At 37.5% G+C, this 25,851-nt stretch overlaps 1 long non-coding RNA gene across 3 annotated transcripts in view; it reads right to left on the bottom strand.

Moving 5' to 3' along the window:
* LOC105238063 overlaps positions 1-25,851 on the bottom strand; it is a 45,105-nt gene that overhangs the window by 7,895 nt on the left and 11,359 nt on the right. Inside the window, exons 4-7 of one of the 3 annotated variants that reach the window (XR_004627484.1) lie at positions 2,583-2,791; positions 2,420-2,499; positions 2,118-2,154; positions 232-625 (exon numbers count right to left, since the gene is read on the bottom strand). This is a non-coding gene — a long non-coding RNA (uncharacterized LOC105238063). Of the gene's footprint in view, positions 1-231; positions 626-2,117; positions 2,155-2,419; positions 2,500-2,582; positions 2,792-22,968; positions 25,323-25,851 lie in introns of those variants that run through there. The other 2 variants (XR_004627485.1, XR_002142900.2) reach the window with 2 other exon arrangements.

The raw sequence follows: 25,851 nt of genomic DNA on the forward strand, positions 1-25,851 counted from the left end.
TAAGGTAATAATTTTAAGGGTCTACCAAATGTATTATATCTCAAAATAATTTAGATCTCTGCATATCAGAGCTCCTACAGTTTCTAAATAATAGAAAATCAGTAAAAATGAAAATCAAAGTCAATCATATTAGGAAAAAATAGGGCAAATTTGCTAGCTTGTTGGCAAATAAGGATTAAATATAGAATTTTTAAGAACACTAAACTTCTTTTAAGTACACATTTAAATTACCTCCTATTATCTTCTGTGGAAAATTATACTTGGGAGGCATCACCTGTCTTCTGCCCATTCCATGAGATCGTGAAATCAAGCAGTCTACATACATGTCCCAGAAATCCTGAGCTATGCTTAAGAAGACATTATAATGTCTAGGCCGCTGGGATTTTTGCAAGAACAACATGAAATTCCAGAAAGCATCAACATTGTGCTGTATCTTGAGTTCCTTGAGATCTATCAATGTCAAAGAGCAAGCATTCCAGCACTGGAAATCAATATCTTCTGTGATGCCTGGGCTGATGCTGGCAAGCACCCCCTTTTGAAATTCAAAATCAGCATTAATCAGATTGATCAACATCATACAGCCCAGTGGTAGGTAGAACCATCTTCTTGAGGCAAAACCCATATTCTATATAGAAAAACAACAACAACAAGGAATATATTTTTTTAAGTTTTTTTTAATTTAAATTCAAGTTAGTTAACATACAATGCTGCACTGGTTTCAGGAACAGAATCCAGTGATTCATCACCCACATACAATGCCCAGTGCTCGTTCCAGCAAGTGCCCTCCTTAATGCCCATCACCCATTTAGCCCATCCTTCTACCCACCTCCCCTCCACCAACCCTCAGTTTGTTCTCTGTATTTAAGAGTCTCTTAGAGTTTGCCTCCCTGTTTTTACCTGATTTTATTTTTCCTTTCCCTCCCCAATGTCCATCTGTTTCATTGTTTTAAAAAAAGGGAGGGGGGATATGTTTTTAAGTTAAAAAGAAAATTAATCAGGACACCTGGGTGGCTCGGTTGGTTAAGCATCTGCCTTGGGCTCAGGTCATGATCCCAGGGTCCTGAGATCGAGTCCCCCATCGGGCTCCCTGCTCAGTGGGGAGCCTGCTTCTCTCTCTGCCTGCCGCTCCCCCTGTTTGTGCACTCTCTCTCTGACAAATAAATAAATAAAATCTTTTTTAAAAATTTTTAAAAAAGAAAAAGAAAATCATTCAATTACTTAATGATCTGTTTAAACCTAAAAATTTGAAAATATATATGTATTTGGTTTTGATGAAGCCAAATTAGCCTACTATATATTTGTTGGTTTTCCTCTAAGTTGCTGGCTCTCAGACCTTCCTTTGAAAAAATACAGTCACAATTTGTTTACCAACCTTCTGATAAAGTCTTCAGGAGCCACTGAAATCTAAAACATGTTTATGAAGATGTGATGGATTCATTTCATCACAGACTTTTAGAGCTGAAAGAAATCTTTAAAAGCATATGCTCCAACCTGCTCCTTTTACAAATTAGAAAAGTTCTCATGATACGGCTCAGCAAGTTCTCAGGTCTGCCATCTCCCTATCCAAGACTCCTACCACCACACATTACAACTAAGAGGATCAGAATACAGTCCATTCTATGTGTAGCCATGAGAAAAAGGTGTTTATTTTTTAAATTTAGATGTTACCAATCTATTAACCCAAATGGTGTTGGATGCTCAAGCACCAAGTTTCAAAGTTACTGATGCTCCTTACATTTGTTCATTGAAAAATATTTGTTATTTACTGATGCCTGGTAGATCTCTGGCTTCTCTCAGGTTGTTCAGTATTTGTTTGGAGAAGATTAACATACATACCTGAAGGAGCACGAAGACAATAAAGGTAATATGAGCTTACACGATATAGCGCAGGGCCAACGACACTCGACACTCGGCAAAATCTTGGCATTTTCTAATGCTTGTTTGCACAAGTTTCCCTGCCAACTGATCACTCAATAAATTGGTTACATGAGTGGATGTCAAGTGAATTGCCACGGAGCTACTATTCCAGGCTGACCCTGGAAGTGTCCCTGACACAACCTTGACAGCCAGGGCAGAGGAGTGGGGGTGGGAGTGGGGGGCAGATCCAGAAGACTCACCACTTCCTTACTGATATATCGTTGTCTGACACCTCCCCTAAAATAAATTAGGATAAAGAACCAAATCAAAAGAAACAAATTTAAACTTCGGTTATTCGGGTCATTTCATATTGTCGAAAACTGTGCAGATCCCCCCAAATGAGCTGAGAGTGCCAATTTATGTTAGAGTTCTAAAAGAAAAGCACTCGGTGGGGCCTGAGAATTTCCTTCTACAAGAATTTCAGGTTACACTCCTGACCAGTGCCCTCCTCCGGGTCGGTCATCTGGACTCGTAAGGGGGAACCCGAGCGAGAATGGAGTACCTCTTTTCCGCGCCGAGGCGCGCATCCAGCACAGTATTCCGCGTGTGCTCAGCTCGCTTGGGGTCTCAGGCGGCTCCTACCTGGGAAGAGCAAGAGGTCTCAGCGCGGGAACCGGACGACTCCCGGACCCCCCGGCTCTCACCCCCTGCCCAGCCGGACCTACCCCCAGAAGCAGGCAAAAGGCGGGAAGCCGTGCTCCGCGCTGTCCTCCACGGGCGCCCAGAGCGCCTCAAACTCGCCCTGCGAGTGTGTCGGCCCCGCGGCGCTCCGGAGCTCGGAGGCTCTGCCTCGCCGAGGGCGGCGCTTCAGGCTCTGCTGCGGTCTCGGAGGTGGCGCCGCGGTCAGCCCCGCTGCCCGAGCCACGCTCCTTTTCTAGAGAAAAAGGAGGCAGAGAGTGGGTGGCCACGCTCCCGATGCCCAGCCCTCCTCTCGCCCACCTTCCCTGACTGGAGACCCACTGGACCCGCCCTGCCCCGCACTGGGTCGCTGCTCCTGTCCTGCCCTCCTCCCAATTTCTCGAAATTACACAGGCTCAGGTATTCCTCGCTCTGTCCTTTCCTCTTACTTTCCGCCTTTCTCTGAGAAAATCCATCACAGCAGTGAATTTACTATATACCAAACGTATCTCCTCCCTCCACCCACCCAGCCTTCCGCCCTATTCTGCTATCCGGAGGAAAACTTTCCTAAGACTATGGACCCTATTAAAATGAACCTCCTTGATGAGTTCTAACCTCTAGCTAAGTAGCATTTAAATTATTAATACTAACACATACACACTTGCCATGCATCTTACCTGCTACCTAAACAGACACTGTTTAACGCTGAGAAGAGAATTTTCCTTAACCTTTGGGAGAAAGAAGACTCGGCTCAAGTCCCTTAAATATCTATCCATATATAGTGCACCAATCTCAGCCTTGACACATCATTTGGACGATCTTTGTGTTTAAGTCTGTCTTCTATACCAAAATCCCAATAGCAATCATCATATGGAGCTGTATGGGAAATCAACCCAAAGCTAGTTGCCTTATTCCCACTTACCCTTAGTCACCCTTTCCTCATGGGTTCTTGAGCTGGGAGACTATGGGCCAAACCTAACAGCCCAATTTCCCAGCCGTTGTCCTCCTTAAAGTCCACTTCTCCCAGCCCTACCACTATTCAAAGCTCCACTCTGCTCTTCTCATCATATCAGTATAGCCATCATTAGTCCTGCCCTGACAATGTCTTTTCATGTCCCTCCCAACTCTAGGACCAGCTCCTGTGCAAAACAGAACAGAGAAGTGACTCATTTACTCTGATTAGGTAGAATGCACACAAATCCATCTCACACCAGATTTTATTCGCTCTAGGTTTCCGGGCATTTCAGTCCACTATTAATCATGGACTCTTAAAATTAGCAGAGACATTTAAAGTTACCTAATCCAACATCCAACATCCCATCTGAAGCTTGAACCCCTCACTCTCCCAAAGAATTCCCCACCCACCAAAGCTGTTGTCCAATTTGACTTGACCTTGGTTGGGTATTACACTCCTATAAAATAAGCAAAGGATACAAACTAGGAATTCATAGAAGAGTCATAACCAAAATCCAGTAAATATGAGAAAAGATGCTCACCTTCAAGGAAATAATACATCGTTTTCTCTAAAGTTTAACAAAAATCGAAGCATTTGATATTATACAACATTAGCAAATTTTTGAGAAAATGAACACTTTCATATGCTTTTGAGAAGAGTGTCAGCTAGTAAGTATAATCACCATGGAAGAAAACTGGCATAATTTTTTCAATCTGAAAATGATCCAGAAATTCTACTCTTAGTGTCTACTGTCAAGTCAATGACAGAAAATATCCACTATATCCACTATAGAGATTTCTTTCCCAGGTCCACTGCTACATTATAAATAGAACGTGTCTAAATGATGACAAATGTATTTTTTAAATCATTGTTGGGTAATCCAGAAAGTGAAACCTCCAAGGAAAGAAAAAGGGAATAGAGGAGAAAGAAGAACAATCAAAGAGTAAGGAAAAGGAGGAAGTGGAGGAAAAAAAAAGGAGGCTAAAAAAGTGAGATATGGATAGTAAATTTGGAATTTGTTAATTGATAAATACATATGGTATAAGGTTAGATATAGATATTGAATTTACACTTCGTAAAGTCACAAAATATGTATGGTAAAATTTCTTGGGTAGCTTCTAAATGACAGAAATAAAAAACACAACTTTTGAACAGGTAGAAAATAAAAACTGAATTAAAAAAACAAGATTGATATGTGAACAGTGTAGGTGGTCTTGCTCTGTGCTTTGCTGCAGGCTGCATTTTTGTCCTCTGAGTCATGTGGAGTTGGCTGACTTTTCTCCTGATTCCAACACAACCCACTGTTACAGTGACCAGGACACTCCAGGCCCTTCCTCCTGGAGGAATCCAGAGAACTTCCAGAAGCTTAAGGTAGCTCTACTATTCTACAAAGGAGTGGGATCTTTTCAGCCATGAAGCCTATTGTTGAACCTCTATCTCTTAGGTGTGGTACTGACTCTGCTCTCTGTCTTTATTAGACTGATGGAGTCCCTGGGGGCTTAGTGGAGAGCCCATTGCTGAGGAGCTCCTGGACCACCAGAGGTCAACTGGCTAGCACAGAGCCCCCATGTACCTTCCAGACCATCCATCTAGAAGGGTGATCTCCCTCCACCAGCTATAACCTTGGAACACAGCCCTAAGCATGTCCAGCCAGGTGTCAAATTCCTGGGCAGGCAAGTTCAGAGCACAAGTGTTATCAGAACTGTTAACAGGCCCTTAAAGAGCCTCTCCATCAGGATGCTCCTTGTCCTGGATAAAGAGCCTATTTAATACACATGTGTGAGTGGGTTGCCTATAACCGTGGGATATAGTGTTATCACTCTTCTCCCTGGGTTCTGCTAAATGCTTTGCTGTCCTTGGCAACACGGCTCTGACATCTTGGCTCTTAGATGGGGGTTTGTGCTTCATGTTTAGCTGCTGGAAGATGGTGTCATTTTCATCCTTGCTTCCTCAACATCTGCCAAGAGTTCCTTCTGACTTGGGTGTCTTATGGTCACTTAATCTGGTGTTCAGCCTCTCTTCCATGAGAACTTGTCTGTGTGCAGATAACAGTTGAAGCAATGTGTGAGTTGGCTGTAGGAAGGGGGATGGTGGAGTAGTAGTATCCAATTCTCATTGTTTCACATATCAAAGTCCTTTCTTCACCATAGTGTGTATGTGCATATATTGATCTGAAGGGGGCAACAGAATGTCAAAGCCTGCTTAAGACATGGAATTTTGGCCACCATGTGGCTTAAATGAATTTTTCTAAGGAAACAAAATTGAATATATATATTTTTTAAAAGAAAGAAAAAGGGATTAACAAACAGGAGTTCAATTAAGAAGGCAAGAATAGAGGGGGGAAAAGCATAGAGAAAAATGACAAGTAGAAAGCACATTTAAGATGGAAGAACTAAATCAATAACCACAATAAATAAACATGGTCTGAACTTGTCAGTTAAAAGATGGACAATATGGTTATATTTTAAATTATGATACATAAGATACACACACAAAAAAATTAGGACTGGGAAATTTGAAAAGAACAGAAATAGATATACCATGCAAATGTTAATTGTTTTTTTAAATGATACAGTTTTATTAATACAAAATAAAAGAGAAATGATAAGAGAAAGAGGAACACTGTATAATGATAGAAGATGCAATTCAGGAAGAAGATACAAATAGTCTAAATTCACATACAGTTCATAACATAACCACAAAATACATAATGCAAAAATGGACAGAAGTAGAGGGAAAATTGGACAAACTCACCATCATAATAAAAGATTCAACAAACTTTAGGTTAAGAAAACAAATCATTACAAAAAGTATAGATGATTTGAACAACAAGTTAACAAGTTTATATAGAATCTTGAAACATACAGTTAGAGAACACATTCCTCTCAAAAGAGAATAAAGTAAGTCTCATGGACATAATGCAAGTCTCAACAGATTTCAAAAACTGTTATCATTCAAATTTTGTTACCTGACCATGATATAGAAAGTTTACAAATAAAAACAAATTTCCATATGTTTGGAAATTTAGACAACAAATGTTTTTACTTATACAATAATTTTATTTAATAATAAATTTTAAAGTAAATTATAGGGTCACCTAGGTGGCTCAGTCAGTTAAGTGTTCAACTCTTGATTTCAGCTCAGGTCATGATCTCAGGGTCCTGGGATCAAGCCCTGCACAGGGCTCCACACTCAGCAGGGAGTCTGCTTGAAGATTCTCTCCCTCTCCCTCTCCCCCTGCCCCTGCTCTCACACTCTCTTTCTCTCTAAAATAAATAAATAAATCTTTAAAAATATATATATAAAATAAATTATAATGGCAACTATAAAATATTTAGAACTGTATAATAATACAAATATGGCATATCAAAACCTGTGAGAAGTCATTAAAATCATCCTTAGAAGGATATTAACATCTTTAAATTATTGTGGCAAAAAGGAAGACAAGCTGTGAATTGATGATACAAGGAACCAAATTTAACAGTTCGAAGAGAAATAACAGAATAAAGGCCCCCAAAGGATAAGAGATTTTATAAAAGTACACATTAATGAGCTAGGGAAAAAAACAGTTGATTCTTTTTAGAAAGAATAATAAAATACACAACCTCTGTTGAGACTGATCAAGAAAATGAAAGAAGGTAGAAATAATATTAGGAGAAAAAGGGTATATATCTTATCTATACATATAAAAAAGGATTAAAAAGATATGTGACCATGAAGAACCATGATATACCATAAATTTGAAAACATAAATGAAATTAATAAATTCTTAGAAAAATATACTTGTAAAATTCATGTAAGAATGCAAAACCTGAATAGTCAATGACATTTACAGACCTTGAATCTTCCCACTGGAAAAAAAAATCAAGCCCATATGATTTTACAGTCAACTTTCAAGGACCAAATATTTCCTGAAAATTAAAAAAATGATAAAGCCCCTAAACTCATTTTACTATACCAAAGTGAGAACACAGTGTGAACAAGAGTAAAGGCACAAGCCCATCTCACAAATAAGTACAGATAAAAAAAATCCCAGAAGCACCTCGTTGCCTCAGTTGGTGGAGCATGGGAATCTTGATATCCCAGGCTGTAAGTTCGAGCCCCACGTTGGGTATAATTACTCAAAAATCTTAAAAAGAAAATATCCTAAACAAAATATTAGCAAACCAAATTCAGCAGGATTTCTAAAAACACATATCAGTATCATGCTAGGATTACCCTAGGGATGCAAAAGTAGTTCCACATATGAAAATCAATTACTGTATTCATCACATAAACAAATTAAAGGAAGAAACCACTTGATAAAATTCAATACACATTCAAGATTAAAAAACAACACAAAACAAAATGAAATAACTCTTAGCAAACTAAAATAGAAGGAAATTTTCTTAACCTCATATCCACCAAAACCCTAAAACAAGCATCTTTCTTATGGTAAGACATTAAAAGCATTCTCTTTTAAATTAGGAATTAGTCAGGGGCACCTGGGGGTATAGCTGGTTAAGGGTCTAGTTTTGGCTAAAGTCTAATCTCAGGGTTGTAAGTTCACGCCCATGGGGTTCCTCAATCAGTGTGGAGTCTGCTTGGGTTTCTTTCTCCCTCTTCCTCTGCCCCTACCTCCACCCCTTTCTCTCTCACTGAAATAAATAAATCTTTTAAAACAATTAGGAACTAGACAAAGATGCCTATTACCTCTGCTCACATTCAAAATAATACCTACATAGAAAGGTTAAAAAAAAAAAAAAGGTAGGGAAGTAAAAGGGCTGCAAAGAAAGACTCAGAATTGTTTAGCCTAGTAGAGAAGCAGTAAAGCTATTCGTTGAACATGAAGCTTAGACACCAACTGCCTAGTTTTAAATCCTGCCTTCCAGGTTAAAATGACAATTTGTGACTTTGGGCAAGTGACTTAATGTTTTTGTAACACTGTTTCCTTATTTGTAAAATGGGAATGAAAAACAAACCTGCTTCATAGGGTTATTTAGGTAATTAAATAAATATTTATAAAGCATTTGGAACAGTGCTTAGCACATAGTAAGCATGCTGTATGTAAGTGTTTGTTTAAAAAATAATAAAATAAATTATATCCACAGACAAATTAACAAGAGAGCTTTGTAAGGTTTTATAAGGTTGCTAAATATAGGATCAATCTACAAAAATCCAATGCATCTCAATATATGAGCAACGCACAGAAAACATAAATTAGAAAACAGGTGTTATTTACAATAGCAACAAAAATATAAGGTATTTAGAAATAAATTTAACAAGGGCATATAAATCACTTATGGAAATTTTTAAAAATTTGACTGAAAGACATTAACAAATCTAAATTAAAATGATGCTAATATATGATGTATAAAGATATCCATCTTCCCAGAGTAATATATAAAATTTCAATCAAAATTAACAGGGTTAATGAAAAGTTATTCTGAAAGTTGTATGATAATGTAAAGATCCAAGATAACGAAGATTTTCCTAAAGAACCACAAGAAGGAGAGAAATTCACTAGTAATTAAACAGGGTGTTATTGGCTCAGGAATAAATAAATCAACCAGTGAAGTAGATTAGAGAGCCTCAAAACAGATCCTACACATTTATGGAGACTGTGTATGTAACAAAATCAGTTTTGTAGATCTGTAGGAAAACAGTGGCTTTTTCAATAAAAAAGGCTAGGACCATTGGTTATCCATATGGAAAAAAATAAAAGTGGAGCCCTACTTCATTCTATCACAAAAATCAATCCCAGGTAAATTAAGAACTTAAATGTGAAAAGCAAAGCATTCTAACTTAAGAGAAATTCAGAAGAATATCTTTCTGATCTTGAGGTTAGCAAGGATTTCTTACACAAAATACAAGTAGTGCTAACCATAAAAAAATAATACATTTAACTACATTAAAATTTCTGTTCTGTTAATCACAAGACATCATAAGAAAAAATAAAAGATAACTATAATCTGGGAGAAGATAATTACAGTACATATAACCACAAATAGATTAGAAATAAGATCCAAGATCTAAGAGTCTTCCATGAAATCAACAAGAAAAGCACAAATACCATAATAGAAAACTAAGCAAAAGGCTTAAAGAGGCATTTCATCAATAAGAAAGCATAATGAATGAATGCATAAATATATTCATAACCTCAACACAAGCAGGAAAGTGCAAATTAAGACCATAATCAGATATGAACTAATACCTATAGAACCTAAAGTAGTCTAGCAACATCAAGTACTGGTAAGCATATAAAGTACCTTAGTCAGGGTCCTCTAGCAAAACATGGGAAAAAAGAAATATGTATGTGTGTGTATAACTTTACATATTTAAAGAGATTTATTATAAGGAATTAGCTCATGTGATTATTGAGGCTGGGAAGTCTCATGACCTTCTGTCTACAAGCTGGTGACCCAGGAAATCTGGTGACGTAGTTTCAGTCCAAGTCCAAAAGCCTGAGAACCAGAAGAGCCAATGTGGGTAAGTCCCAGTCCAAGGGAAAGAAAAAAACCGATGTGTCATCTCAATAAGTCAAGCAGAGAGAGCAAATTCTCCCTCACTGGGCCTTTTTGTTCTATTTAGGCTCCCAAGGGATCTCCACCCACTGTGGAGAAGGCAACCTTCTCTGGTCAGTTTACCAATTCAAATGCTTATCTCATCTAAGAACACCCTAACAGACTCACCCAGAAATTCCATTTGACCAAATATCTGGGTACCCAATGTCCCAATCAAGTTTACTCATATAGTTAACTATCACATGTAGCAACAAGAACTCTTACACAGCTAAGAGGAACATAAATTTGTTCAATTAGTCTAGAACACAAATTGGTACTATCTTCTAAGTTTGAACAAGCACAAAACTTGCAATGTCTTTTCACTCCAGGAGTATATCTTGAAGAAAGTCTTACACGTGGGCACTAGGAGACATGCCCTAGAATGGAACGTTCTTAGCACCGTTCATAAAAGCAGAAAATGTGGAAACAATCAAAATGACCATTAACAGGAGAATAGATAAATTAACTGTTATATGTTCTCATCCTGGGATGTTATTCAGTAGCGAAAATGGATGGACTCCAGGGGTGCCTGGGTGGCTCAGTTGGTTAAGCATCTGCCTTCCACTCAGGGCATGATCCCAGGGTCCTGGGATCGAGCCCCACATTGGATACCCTGCTCAGGGGGTAGTCTATTTCTCTCTCTTCCTCTGCCCCTCTCTTCCTCTCTCTGTCATGCTCTTTCAAATAAATAAATAAAATCTTTAAAAAAAAAAGAAAGAAAATGAATAGACTACAGCCATACTCTTTATAGATGAAAAAAAGCAATTTCCAGAAAATACCATTTTTATAAATTTCAAAGACAAGCAAAATGAAACCATATGTTCTTTACAAATACATATATATGATAAAATAATTTTAATAGTAAGAAAGTGGTTAGTATGAAATTCAGAAGAATGGTTAGTTTTGGGTATACAAAGGAATGAGATCTAGAAAGAATGTATAAAGAGCTTCAATGAATGGTGGATTCACTAGTCATTTATGATTACGGTTTCTAACATATATATGTTAGGTATATTGTTTTCTACTATGGAATAATGCATAATAAGTGTTAGGATAGTACAGAATGATATATTTCAAATACAGAAAGGCAAAGCTGGCTGACTGGTCACAATAATTTGAAATGGAAATAAAAGAGAACTTATGTTTTTAGCTTACCTGCTTATGGGGGTGACAATAACAAATATGAAAGATGGAAAGGAAAATGATTAGTGGGGAGGATAGATTTGATTTAGTATTTATTGCATTAGAATTGATTTTGAATTTTCTGGAGTATCTAACATTTAGGTAGAAATACAACGAAGTTGAGAGGTCTCTATTTTGACAGAAAATTAATTACTGCTTTGAGAATATACAATGATAAAATACAGCTGGGATGCAGATGGAGAACTGTGCCTAAATTTAGGGGTCCATGAACTGCAAATGGAATCAATGAAGGAAGGGTAGCATAATGTCACAGAACCAAAGGGAGGATGCTATGGTCTAAATGTCTGTGTCCCTCCCAAAATTCATATGTTGAAGACCTAACCCCCTAAAGGTGATGGCATTAGGAACTACGGCTTTGGAGGAGTACTTAAATCATGAGGGTGGAACCCTTATGAATGGGATTAGTGTTTTAAAAAACAGGATCCAGAGAGATCCCAGGGCCCTCCGCCACGTGAGGACACAGTTAAGAATCAGGCAGTCTGCAACCCAGAAGAGAGCGTTCACTAGAACCCAACTATGTTGGCACCCTGATCTTGGATTTCCAGTCTTCAGAACTGTAAGAAATAAGCTTCTGTTGTTTATAAATTACCTAGTCTTTTGTATTTTGTTATAGCAGCCCAAACAGACTAAAACAGAGGATATAATTCAAGAACCAGAAGACTACAGTCAGTCAAACACTTTAGAGAAGGCTAGGAGAATTGGGTCTTGAAATATTATTTTTCATCTGGCAAAAAGAAGGTGCAGTGGTGAAACTCAAAAACACACATTTTAAAATAGTTATGATAAATTCATGCAGAAGTTTAAACAGTCAGTATCTGTAATGTCAAGTTAACTAATCCATCTAATTTATCATTATGTCTAAAATAAAACCTCTAACTAAGCAGATATGTTTTCCCAGCCATGTATTATTGTAATTAAAATCACCGTTACTACCAGCAGTATATTCATCACCATCCTATCATGATCATCCTTTTGCTAGCATATGCCCATCATCCAGAGACTCCATCTCTGATCTGGATTGAAAGCATCTCTCCCTTTCTGTCACTTTGGGTCTTAACCTACTTCAAAGTCCCTTCTACTTAGTTCAGTCTTACTTCTGCAATTAGGTGATCATTTTCCCTACATTACTTGGCATCTATTCATATTTGTATTTGGCACCTGTATTACCTATGTCTTCTTTTTTTCTATGAAAATGTGTAATCTTCCCTACTAGTTTATAAAAATACTATCTTTATTTCATGTTTCTCTAGTGACTGGCTTATAATACAATGGGCACTCAAGTATTTTTAGCTGATCTCTCCTTCATAACCATAATATTCCATCCATGTAGGAAGATTTGTCAGCCTTCCACAAGGCACACCTAAGTCTTTCAGAACTCCAGCGCTGCCTGGGAAGATTGCCTGGTTGAGTCAGGCCAGTAGCCTATTCATTCCCCTCACCCCACTGTGCTTCTTCCTACCTTCCAATCACTTAGTTGCAGTTCTGTCACACTTGTGTTTATCCCATTTCTCCTTTATATAGCATGCTTCTCCAAGAAACACTGCCATCATCACACCAAACAGAATTTAGAAGAACACACCACACACAGCAGGGACATGGTGACTGACTAATGCTGAATACCTACAAAAAGAATAATTTTTCAATTCATTGATTTTCTGACTCATTATAATGAAAGACATTAATTTAAAACATCTACAATTGCAATTGCTTCTAGTAAACCTTAATAACAATGTATTTATCAAAAGTGATTCAATGACCTTGGGGAGAAAGAGCAGGAAATGAAGTTGAAACAAATAAGCACCCTGAAGAGAAAACAAGCACTCCTTGACTGTGACTAATTGAAGGGAGAGAGGCATAATTTTTTCAGGAACACAGAGACAAAGATGAACAAAATGTTGTCTCTGGAGACAAGAGAAAAAGAAAAAGCTCAAGAGTGAAGTTGAAAAAAGATCATTAATCCTTACGCCTGTCAAAAAATTAGTAGAAAATATTTTGTTGACATTGTTTAAGAAGAATAAGAAATAAAAGTGTATCTTAGGTTTGTCTTTAGTTTAGCTGAAACATAGAAAGTGTATAAATATCATGTATTCCAGGATCCTAATTTTACCTTTGCATTATTTTATAGTGGTTGCTTTAAGGATCACAAGATATGTTCTTAAAGTTTCACAGGAAAGTTGGGTTAATGTTGAATTTATTCATGTAAAATGTAGATATCTTGCAAACTATGAGTTCATTTACTCACTTTTGCATCTTTTTGCTCAAGTCGTCAAAGGTATTACATCTACACACATTAGATGATACATTGTTTTAATTTCCAATGCTCTTTATTCCCCCTCCCTCTCCAAGATCTGAATTTCCATCTGTTTTTATTTCTCTTTACCCTGAAGGACTTCCTTAATATTTATTTTTTCAAATTTTTAAATTTAAATTTAATCAATTAACATATAGTGTCATGTTAGTTTCAGAGGTAGAGTTCAGGGATTTATCGGTTTTATATAATACCCAGTACTCATTATATCACGTGATCTCCTTAATGTCCATCACCCAGTTACCCCATCCCCCCACCCCTCTCTCCTCCAGCAACCCTCAGTTTGTTTCCTCCAATTAAGAGTCTCTTATGGTTTGTCTCCCTCTCTGATTTTGTCTCATTTTATTTTTCCCTCCCTTCCCCTATGATCCTCTGTTTTTTTTTTTAATTTCCACATATAAGTGAGATCATATGATAATTGTGTTTCTCTGATCATCTTATTTCGCTTAGCATATCTTCTAGTTCCATCCACATCATTGTAAATGACAAGATTTCACATTTTTTTGATGGCAGAGTAATATTGCACTGTATATATATACACCACATCTTCTTTATCCATTCATCTGTCTATGGACATCTGGGCTCTTTCCATAGTTTGGCTATTGTGGTCATTGCTGCTATAAACACTGGGTGCAGGTGCCCCTTCATATCACTACATTTGTATCTTTGGGGTAAATACCTAGTAGTGCGATTGCTGGGTCAGAGGGAAGCTCTATTTTCAACTTTTTGAGGAAACTCCATAATGATTTCCAGAGTGGCTGCACCAGCTTGCATTCCCACCATCAGTGTAAGAGGGTTCCCCTTTCTCTGCATCCTTTCCAACATCTGACATTTCCTTACTTGTTAATTTTAGCCATTCTGACCGGTATGAGGTGGTATCTCATTGTGGTTTTGATTTGTATTTCCCTGATGCCGAGTTATATTCAGCACTTTTTCATGTGTCTGTTGGCCATTTGTATGTCTTCTTTGTAGAAATACCTGTTCATGTCTTCTGCCCATTTCTTGACTGGATTATTCATTCTTTGGGTATTGAGTTTGGTAAGTTCTTTATAGATTTTGGATACTAGCCCTTTATCTGATAAGACATTTGCAAATATCTTCTCCAATTCTGTCAGTTGTGTTTTGGTTTTGTCAACTGTTTTCTTTGCTGTGCAAAAGCTTATTATCTGGATGAAGTCCCAATAGTTCATTTTTGTCTTTATTTCCTTGCCTTTGGAGACATGTCCAGTAAGAAGTTGCTGTGGCTGAGGTCACAGAGGTGGCTGCCTGTGTTCTCCTCTAGGATTTTCATAAATTCCTGTTTCACATTTAAGTCTTTCATCCATTTTGAGTCTATTTTTGTGTATGGTGTAAGGAAATGGTCCAGTTTCATTCTTCTACATGTGGCTGTCCAATTTTCCAACACCATTTGTTGAGGAGACTATCTTTTCTCCACTGGATATTCTTTCCTGCTTTGTCAAAGATTCATTGGCCACAGAGTTGAAGGTCCATTTCTGGATTCTCTATTCTGTTCCATTGATCTATGTGTCTGTGTTTGTGCCAGTACCATACTGTCTTTGATGATTACAGCTTTGTAATTGAGCTTGAAATCCAGAATTGTGATGCCACCAGCTTTGGTTTTCTTTTCCAGCATTCCTCGGGCTGTTCAGGGTCTTTTCTGTTTCCATACAAATTTTAGGATTATTTGTTCCAGCTCTGTGAAAAAGTTGATGGTATTTTAATAGGGATTACATTGAATGTATAGATTGCTTAGGAAGCATAGACATTTTAACAATATTTGTTAATGCTAATCCATGAGCATGGAATGCTTTTCCATTTCTTTGTGTCTTCCTCAATTTCTTTCATGAGTGTTCTACAGTTTTCTGAGTACAGATCCTTTGCCTCTTTGGTTAGGTTTATTCTTAGGTATCTTATGGTTTTGGGTGCAATTGTAAATGGGATTGACTTCTTCATTTCTCTTTCTTCTCTCTCATTGTTAGTGTATAGAAATGCAGCTGATTTCTGTGCACTGATTTTATGTCCTGCCACTTTGCTGAATTTCTGTATGAGTTTTACTTTTGGGGTGGAGTCTTTTGGGTTTTCCACATAAAGTATCATATTATCTGCAAAGAGTGAGAGTTTGACTTCTTGTCAATTCAGATGCCTTTTATTACTTTTTGTTGTCTGATTGCTGAGGCTAGAACTTCTAGTACTATGTTGAACAACAGTGGTGAAAGTGGACATCCCTGCCATGTTCCTGACCTTAGGGGAAAAGCTCTCAGTTTTTCCCCATTGAGAACGATATTCACTGTGGGCTTTTCATAAATGGCTATTATGATATTGAGGTATGTTCCCTCTATCCCTATACTGTAAAGTGTTTTAATCAAGAAAGGATGCTGTACTTTGTCAAATGCTTTTTCTGCATCTAGTGAGAGGATCATATGGTTCTTGTCCTTTCTTTTATTCATGTAATATATCACATTGATTGATTTGCAGATGTTGAACCACCCTTGCAGCCCAGGAATAAATCCCACTTGGTTGTGGTGAATAATCCTTCTAATGTACTGTTGGATCCTATTAGCTAGTATCTTGGTGAGAATTTGGTATGCATGCTCATCAGGGATATTGATCTGTAATTCCCCTTTTTGGTGGGGTCTTTGATTTGGGGATCAAGGTAATATTGGCCTCAGGAAGAGTCTAGAAGTTTTCCTTCCATTTCTGTTTTTTGAAACAGCTTCAGAAGAATAGGTATTCATCTTTAAATGTTTGGTAGCATTCTCCCGGGAAGCCATCTGGCCCTGAGCTCTTGTTTGTCGGGAGATTTTTGGTTACTGCTTCAATTTCCTTGCTGGCTATGGGTCTGTTCAGGTTTTCTATTTCTTCCTGGCTCAGTTTTGGTAGTTTATAGGTCTCTAGGAATGCATCTATTTCTTCCAGATTGCCTAATTTGTTGGCATATAGTTGTTCATAATATGTTCAATTGTTTGTATTTCTTTGGTGTTGTTTTCATTCATTATTTTATTAATTTGGGTCCTTTCCTCTTTTCCTCTGGATAAATCCAGCCAGAGGTTTATCAATCATATTAATTCTTTCAAAGAACCAGCTCCTAGTTTCATTCATCTGTTCTATTGTTCTTTTGGTTTCTATTTCATTGATTTCTGCTCTAATCTTTATTAATTCTCTTCTCCTGTTGGATTTAGGCTTTATTTGCTGTTTTTTCTCCAGCTCCTTTAGATGTAAGGTTAGGCTGTATATTTGAGAACTTTCTTGTTTCATGAGAAAGGCTTCTATTATTATATACTTCCCTCTTAGGACTGCCTTCGCTGCATCCCAAAGGTTTTGAACAGTTCTGTTTTCATTTTCATTTGTTTCCATTAATTTTTTAAATTCTTCTTTAATTTCCTGGTTGACCCATTCATTCTTCAGTAAGATGCTCTTTAACCTCCATGTATTTGAGTTCTTTCCAAATTCCCTCTTGTGATTTAGTTCAAGTTTCAAAGCATTGTGATCTGAAAATATGCAGGAAATGATCCTAATTTTTGGTACCGGTTGAGACCTAATTTGTGACCCAGGTTGTGATCTGCTCTGGAGAATGTTCCATGTGCACTGGATAAGAATGAGTATTCTGCTTCTTTAGGATGGAATGCTCTGAATATATCTGTGAGGTCCATCTGGTCCAGTGTGTTATTCAAAACCCTTGCTTTCTTGTTGATCTTTTGCTTAGATGATCTGTCCATTGCAGTGAATGGGGAGTTAAAGTCCCCTACTATTATTGTATTATTATTGATCTGTTTTTTAATTGTTATTAATTAGTTTATATAATTGGCTGCTCCCATGTTAGGGACATAAATATTTACAATTGTTAGATCTTCTTGTTGGACAGACCCTTTAATTATGACATAGTGTCTTTCCTCATCTCTAAATTCAGTCTTTGGTTTAAAATCTAATTAGTCTAATAAAAGGATTGCCACCCCAGCTTTCTTTTGGTGTCCATTAGCATGATAAATAGTTCTCCATCCTCTCATTTTCAATCTGGAGATGTCTTTGGGTCTCAAATGAGTCTTTTGCAGACAGCATATCAATGGGTCTTGCTTTTTTATCCAATCTGATACTCTGTGTCTTTTGATTGGGACATTTAGACTGCTTACATTCAGAGTAATTACTGAAAGATATGAATTTAGTGCCATTTTATTACCTAAAGTCACTGTTACTTTATATTGTCTCTGTTCCTTTCTGGTCTATGTTACTTTAGGGTCTCTCTTCACTTAAAGGAACCCCTTTAATATTTCTTGCAGGGCTGGTGTAATGATCACAAATTCTTTTAGTTTCTCTTTGTCCTGGAAGTTCTCTATCTCTCCTTCTATTTTGAATGGCAGCCTTGCTGGATAAAGTATTCTTAGCTGCATATTTTTCTCATTTAGCACCTGAATATATCATGCCAGTCTTTTCTGGCCTGCCAAGTCTCTGTGGATAGGTCTGCTGCCATTCTAATGTTTCCACCCTTCTAGGTTATGGACCTCTTGTCCTGAGCTGCTTTCAGGATTTTCTCTTTGTCTCTGAGATTTGCAAGCTTCACTATTGTATGTCAAGGTATTAACCTATTTTTATTGATATTAAGGGAGGGGTTCTCTGTGCCTCCTGGACTTGAATGTCTATTTCCTTTCCCAGATTAGGGAAGATCTCAGCTATAATTTGCTCCAGTATACCTTCTGCCTCTCTTGTTCTTTCCTCTTGTCTGGGATCCCAATTATTTTAATATTCTTTCGCTTTATGGTATCACTTATCTCTCCAATTCTCCTCTCGTGATCTAGTAGTCATTTTGTCTTCTATATCATTAATTTTCTCTTTTGCCTCATTTATCCCAGCAGTTAGAGCCTCCCCTTTTTTATTGCATCTCATTAATAGCCTTTTTAATTTCAACTTTATTAGGTTTTAATTCTTTTATTTCTCTAGAAATGGATTCACTAGTGTCTTCCATGCATTTTCAAGCCCAGCTAGTATGTTTATAATCATTACTCTGAACTCGAGCTCTGACATCTTACTTATGTCCATACTGATTAGGTACCTGACAGTCAGTACTACCTCTTGTTCTCTTTTTTGAGGTGAGTTTTCCCATATTGTGGTTCTTGCAGGAAGTGGTTGCTTTAGTATTTGTAGGATTGTGGCAATTCTTTTCTTAGGTCTCCAGGTGAGTTTTCAGGTGTTCAGAATTTGATAACTATCTGTGTGTTCAGATTTGATAACCATCTAGCTGAATTTCTGGGACCAGACAGAACTAAGGTCTCCTACTCCTCCACCATCTTGGACTATTCTTTCCTTAATATTTCTTTTTTTTTTTAAGATTTTATTTATTTATTCGACAGAGATAGAGACAGCCAGCGAGAGAGGGAACACAAGCAGGGGGAGTGGGAAAGGAAGAAGCAGATCATAGTGGAGGAGCCTGACATGGGGCTAGATCCCATAATGCCGGGATCACGCCCTGAGCCAAAGGCAGACGCTCAACTGCTGTGCCATCCAGGCACCCCCTTCCTTAATATTTCTTGTAGAGCATGCCCACTGTCAACATATCCTTTTAGTTTTCTCTAACTGAAGATGTATTTTATTTCACCTTTATTCTTGTAAGATCACTTTCACTGGATGTAGAAATTCTGAGTTGATATGATTTTGTTCCCCTCTCCCCTCCAGTACTTTAATGATGTTCCACTGTCTTCTGGTCTCTATTGTTCTTATGGTGAGAAGTTGATAATCATTCAAATCATAGTTCCCTTGTATGCAATGCATCATTTTTTTCTAACAGCTTTCAAAATATTTTTGCTTTTCTGAAATTTGATGATAATGTACCTAGGTGTGTGTAATGCAACTCTGATGGTAACTAGCCAGACTTAGGTCAAATTTCACAAGTTAAGGGCACAATCCTCCCCTCACTTCAGAAATTAGCTACAATTACAGGTTTCCTAGCCACCAATGCTTCTGAATAACTAGCTATAAATTCAAGGGTTCCCACTACCCCCTAAAATTCTATAATTCACTAGAATGACTCATAGAACTCAGGAAAGCACTATATAATTGCAGTTTTATTAGAAAGGATATAAATCAGGACTAACCAGGTGAAGAGACCCAAAGAGTAAGGTCTCAGAGGATCCCCAAAGCAAAGTTTTTGTGTCCTCTGAATACCTCACCTCCCAGGTACACTATTTCTAATTACCAATCAGGGAATCTCACCTTAGTCCCCAGAGTTTTTACTGGAGTTTCATTACATAAGCATGAGTGATTGAATCATTGGCCACATGATTATATTCAATTTCCAATCTACCCTGCCCTCTCCAGATGTTGGGCTCACATCACCTAACTCAAAGTCCCAGCTCTGTAAATTACATGGTTAGTCATTCTAGTGTGGCCAGCCCCCATTCTGAGTCATCTCATTAGTGTAAACTCAGGTATGGTCCCAGGCTCCCATCATAAATAACAAAGATATTCCTGTCACTCCAAGAAATTCCAAAGATTTAGAGCTTATCTCCTAGGAACTAGGGACAAAGGCCAGTCAATTCTTTACAACAGTGTAGTTTTCTTTGTATTTATCCTACTATTTGTGTTGGTTGTGCTTCTTGAATGTGTAAATTTATATTTTTCACCAAATTTGGTAAATATTCAGCCATGTTTTCCTTAGATACTGTTTCTGCCCATTCTTCCTCTCTCTCATCTTCTTCTGGGACTCTAATTACATATATCTTGGACTTTTTTTTTTTAAGATTTTATTTATTTATGAGAGAGAGAGTAAGAGAACAAGCAGGGGGAGCAGCAGGCAGAGGGAGAAGGAGGCTCCCCACTGAGCAAGGAAATGCTCATGGGACTCAATCATGACCTCAGCTGAAGGCAGACGCTTTACTGACTGAGCCACCCAGGTACCCTATCTTAGACTTTTTGATATGGTCCTTGAGGTCTTCTTTATTTTCATTTCAACATTCTTTGTGTCCTTAAGATTAGATTCAGGTTCTCTTGACTTATCTTCAAGATTGATGACTCTGTTTTGTCATCTGCATTCTGCTGTTAAGTTCATCTGGTGAATTTTTATTTTATTTTTAGTTCTGGAATTTCCCTTTGTTTCTTTTTTATAGTTCTATTTCTCTGCTACATTTCATGTTTTTAATTCATGATGCATATATTTTCTTTTACGTCCTTGAATACATAGATAATAATCACTTTCAGTCTTTGTCTGCTAATTCCAACATCGGGGCATTTCTGAGTTGATCTCTGTTGATTGTTTTTTCTCTCAAAAATGAGTTACATTTTCATACTTACTTTTTTTTTTAAAGATTTTATTTCTTAATTTGACAGAGAGAGACAGCCAGCGAGAGAAGGAACACAAGCAGGGGGAGTGGGAGAGGAAGAAGCAGGCTCCTAGCGGAGGAGCCTGATGTGGGGCTCAATCCCAGAACGCTGGGATCATGCCCTGAGCCGAAGGCAGACGCTTAACGACTGCGCCACCCAGGCGCCCCGCATTTTCATACTTTCAATGCCTAAAGAATGTTAGGGGTTTTTTGTTTTGTTTTGTTTGGTTTGCATGCAACTGAATTGATTGGGCTCAAATATCAGGTTAGTTCTTTCAGACAGGGCTTGACTTCCTGAAGTTTGTCCCATTCAGGCACTGTTAAGGAGTCAACAAGAGATTTATAAAAAGAATTTAAAAGACTCCCTTCTCTGGCTCCCTCTTTCCTTTGACTTCCCTTTTACTTTCTAGCAATAGTACTTATCCCAAACTCCGTTCTCTTACTCTTCAAGCCAGAAAAACTTGAAGCCAAAAAACATGTTTTGTATGATTTTTTGCCAACTTGCAGGGAGCAAATTGAGGCCTGCCCTTATGCCAGAAACTGTGACTATATAATTCTGAGTACCTCTCTTCTTACAAATGTCAATTGCCCTCTAGAATCTGCTTACTTTCATCATTCTCCAATGCCAATGTCTTCAGGTTATTTGTTCTTTATCTTTCACTTAGAGTTTATCTTTGTTATATTTAGGAGGATCAGTCTGACAAGAACAACTCAAGCCAGCATTCCTCTATGGCCCCTACTTTGTAGGTTAAAACAGAAACAGAGTGTTTCCTTGTTCACTGGATTGGGGTTTGTCACCATGAAAATGGAACTGTAGTAAGATAGAGGTTATAGGGCAATTTCTTTAAGTGTAATAACTATCACTAGTTTGAATTCATTGGAGTGACACCCAGTGTTAGTCAAAATTTTATATTCTAAAATAATGTAAAAAAATCTTACAACTTTTCATTACAATTTAAGGAGTCTGCTAGCAAAGTACTAAAAATGGAGGTTCCTAAAAGATATGTTTTTTTAAGTATCTTAAAACTGAAATTAGCATACACACATATATGCAAACAGATCATCTATGAACGTCTATTTTGAAAGTTAAAATAACATATACAGGGGCACCTGGGTGGTTCGGTTGGTTAAGCACCTGCCTTTGGCTTGGGTCATGATCCCAGAGTCCTGGGATTGAGCCCCGGATTGGGCTCCCTGCTCAGCGGGGAGTCTGCTTCTCCCTCTCCCCCCTGCCCCTCCCCTGTTCATGCTCTCTCTCTCTTAAATAAATAAAATCTTTTAAAAAAATAACATATACAAAAATAAACAATTATTACTTTTCTGGATCATAGAATTTAGAGTATTTTTTTCCTTTTGTTTGTAATATTTCAAGCTATATTGCTTTGTAATCAGAAAAAGAGTGACTTTAAAATGGAATAAATTCTAAAGACATTTTATTCATATTAAAGCATTTTAAAATTCTTACTTTTTTTAAGTAGGCTCCTTGCCCAACGTGGGGCTTGAACTCACAACCTCAAAATCAAGAAGAGTTAGTTGCATGCTCTACTGACTGAGCCAACAAAATGTCCCTAAAGCATTTTAAAATTCTATCCATGCTGTTCTCATGGACGGTGCAATTAATGTTCCATCCATATCACTAGAAATTCTAAATTAATATGGGCTCCATTGAAAATAATACCGAGATAAAAGCAAATATCTGAACTATTTGCAATTAATTTCCTCATAAACATATGTCCTTATACCATAAAATCTTTAAGCAATGAAAGGATTAAAGTGCTTAATTTTTAAAGGAAAAAATGTTGTATGTAAGAAAAATATTCATAATAATGTAAACATAGGCAGATGTTTTGAAAGCAAAGATCTGGATTAGTAGTAACCTTTTAAACTTCTACATGTACTTAAAAGTTAGCGATGATTTCTAGGTTTTGAAGAAAAATTTAGGCTTTACATTTCTCCCCGATGAGGAGAATGTTCTTTGAGCTTTAAGAATAACTGTCACATGTAAGTTCGAGCCCCACATTGGATGTAGAGATTACTTAAAAATAAAAATAAATCTTAAAAAAAAAAAGAATTACTGTCACAGGTTGGCTTCTCCAGGAAGCAGGTTCTGTGACAGCATTTTGGGGGCAGGATGTTTGTTAGGGAGTGCTTTTAGGATCAACACCTGTAGGCTGATGGGAAAGGAAACAGGATTGAGCAAAGGGAGAAGCTGGGCTGTAATGCATTTCCAATGAAGTTCTCAGTGAACTCCATGGGAAGTGCTGAAGCTGAAATCAGGCCCATCAGAGTTAACCATGTTGAGTAAAATTGGTCAGCCTTTTTATCCTCTCCTCTGTTAGTCACTAGAAGAACATGCCTGGATGGATACCATTTGGGCAAAATGGCTTTTGCAGCTGAGACAATCCTTGAAGAAGCCTACAGCCACAGGCCATTTGTGGACATCATTGTCAGCAGGTGAGGCAACATGTTGTTCCTTGAAGGGCTCCTGGTGCTACATCTCCACATTTATCACAATTATGAAATTTCATTTCTACTGGAAAATTCAACTCAGTGCTAGGTTCAGTATGAAACAAGTAAATGTATGCCCATATTTAAGGAAAATCAGAAATTTGGATTATCTACCAACATGATGGGTATAGAATTCTGGGCAGTAAAGGGCTCATTTATGAAATGTAGTTGAAACATAATTATTTTAACTAAAAACAAGAGACATGATAAGAAGTAGATGGGATTATCTGGCAAAGTGTCTAAGAAAGTACAAATACTGTACAAGAATAAAATAATCTTTAGGAGTCACACTTTGCTGCTAAATCTCTTTAGAATTCTAAGAGTTGAAAATAGAGAGCATCAACCAGTACTCTAGGATGTGAAGCTTCTGTACTCTGAGGGTTACAATTCCCTTTGTGCACACTCTGCATAGGTCCACAGTACAGAAGCAAGAGAAGGCTGTACACCAGGAGCCAGAGAGAGAAGGAAGAAGAATGCAAAGTACTAAAGAACAAGATCCAGAACAGAAAAAGATGCCCGGCTTAAAGAAGAACTCCTCTACAAAGTCAAAAGGCAAACTAACATAACATGAATACAACCTTTATTCGGGTTAGACTGGGTCATCTGGCACTCCGGCCGACCCAGACAAGATACACATTCAGTGGCCAGTACTGCAGGTCTTCTGACAGGAAATGCCAAAGGGAGGGAGTGCTTTCTTAATAAACAACACATCTCAATAAACAACCTTCTTAGCCCATCATCATTCCTCTTAATATTCTCTAACACAGTAGCTATTCCCAGATACTCTAATTCTTCTCCCCTCTGAGCTCCCTGCCCCCCAAAACCCCCTGACAGCTTCCTCATATGCCTTTCTTCCCACCTTCTCTCTTTCTTTCTTCTGTAGCTTTTTATTATGTAGCTTCACATAGCTTTTCTGGTTTCATTTGTTTTACCTTGTGTATCTGTTTAGACCCACACTTGAATTTAGGAGACCAAATGATAGCCCCAAGGGACCAAAAAAAAAAAAAATCTTTCTCTTATGTGTAGGTGTATGTTCAAGAAGAGAGAGACCACGAATGTTCACAAATCAGTAATTAGGACTACCCCATACAATTAATAATTTTATCTCTATTATGCTAATAAGAAGAATGCACTGTATTTTGGAGTTTCCCTATTAGATGAGGCAGATTTTGTTAGGGGTGATTGGGATCTAGATCCACTTGTGAATTCTGAAATAATAGATACACAGAAGCTTTCTGGAACTGTTTTATAGACTACAACTATTGAGTTCCTCTAAACTCTGCTGGGTGGAGATAGAGAACAACTTGATGCTTAGTCCTTTTTAGATTAGAGGAAATATGTTTTAAAACCCATATCTTATGTTAATTTTTAGCTAGAATCCCTGAGTAACATAGCACATTCAACCCCCTACATCTAGTTGTTTGGCAGAGTTACCATTTAAAAGACCTAAAGTGGATTGGACATCATCAAGAACACAACCAGTAAAAAATAAAGCATGGCTAATTAGGAATTACTATGGGCCAGGCAACACCATGGTGAATTTAAGGGTAGAAAAGCCAAAGGATAGTTTTGGGTTCAGGGGTTTAGAGGTTTACCATAATGATGGACCAGCTTCCTGAAGGGGACAATTACAGAAAGAATGAATGCTGGTGTAAGAGACACTGAGAGAGCAGTTGGAAAAGAGAATTAGATTATTTTCTTTTCTAATCACTGTGATTCTAAACAATCCAGATTCACATTACAATCTAGACAGGCAATATAACTCTTCACAGTAAATATGTATAGGTTTCTATAAGTATATGTTACAAAAACTAGGAATATAACTGTGACAATATCAATACATTTGATAATTTTTAATAAAGGAAAATCACCACACTCTTCATTCCACAAGTATTTGATGAGCACTTCTTGTCAGATGCTGAGCTAGGTTTTAGAGTTGCAGTGGTAAACAAGTAGACAAGGCCCTAGAGGAGGAAGACAGACAACAAAGTAAACAAATATATAAATAAAAGGGATTGTTTCAAATATAAATAAAAGGGATTGTTGCAAAAAGTGTTATAAAGATAATAAAACAGAAAGTGCTGAAAGGTGGGTGCTATCTTGGATATGGTGATTACAGAAGATAATCTCTGAAAAGATGACATTTTATGCTGGGATTAAAATGATAAGAGTTGGCCAAGAAGATAAGAAGAGCTGGCTGTGTTAAAACATGCCAAACAGAGGAAACAGCTAGCAAAATGGCCTTAATTTGGGTACATGTTGAGTGTGTTCAAGAGAGTATCATAAACAAATTGTTAGGGGCCAAGTTATGCGGGACCTCAAAACTTTGAATTTTACTCTCATTGCAATTGGCAGATACTGGTGAATTTTAAGCTACAAAAGAAAATGATCTGATTTACATTTTCAAAGGCTCCCATAGAGCTTTGTGGAGCATGGACCAAAGGGTTGGTCAAGGGTAGAAGCAGGGTTATCAATTAGGAGGCTTTTACTATA

Source organism: Ailuropoda melanoleuca, chromosome 1, assembly GCF_002007445.2.
Source record: "Ailuropoda melanoleuca isolate Jingjing chromosome 1, ASM200744v2, whole genome shotgun sequence".
NCBI lineage: Eukaryota > Metazoa > Chordata > Mammalia > Carnivora > Ursidae > Ailuropoda > Ailuropoda melanoleuca.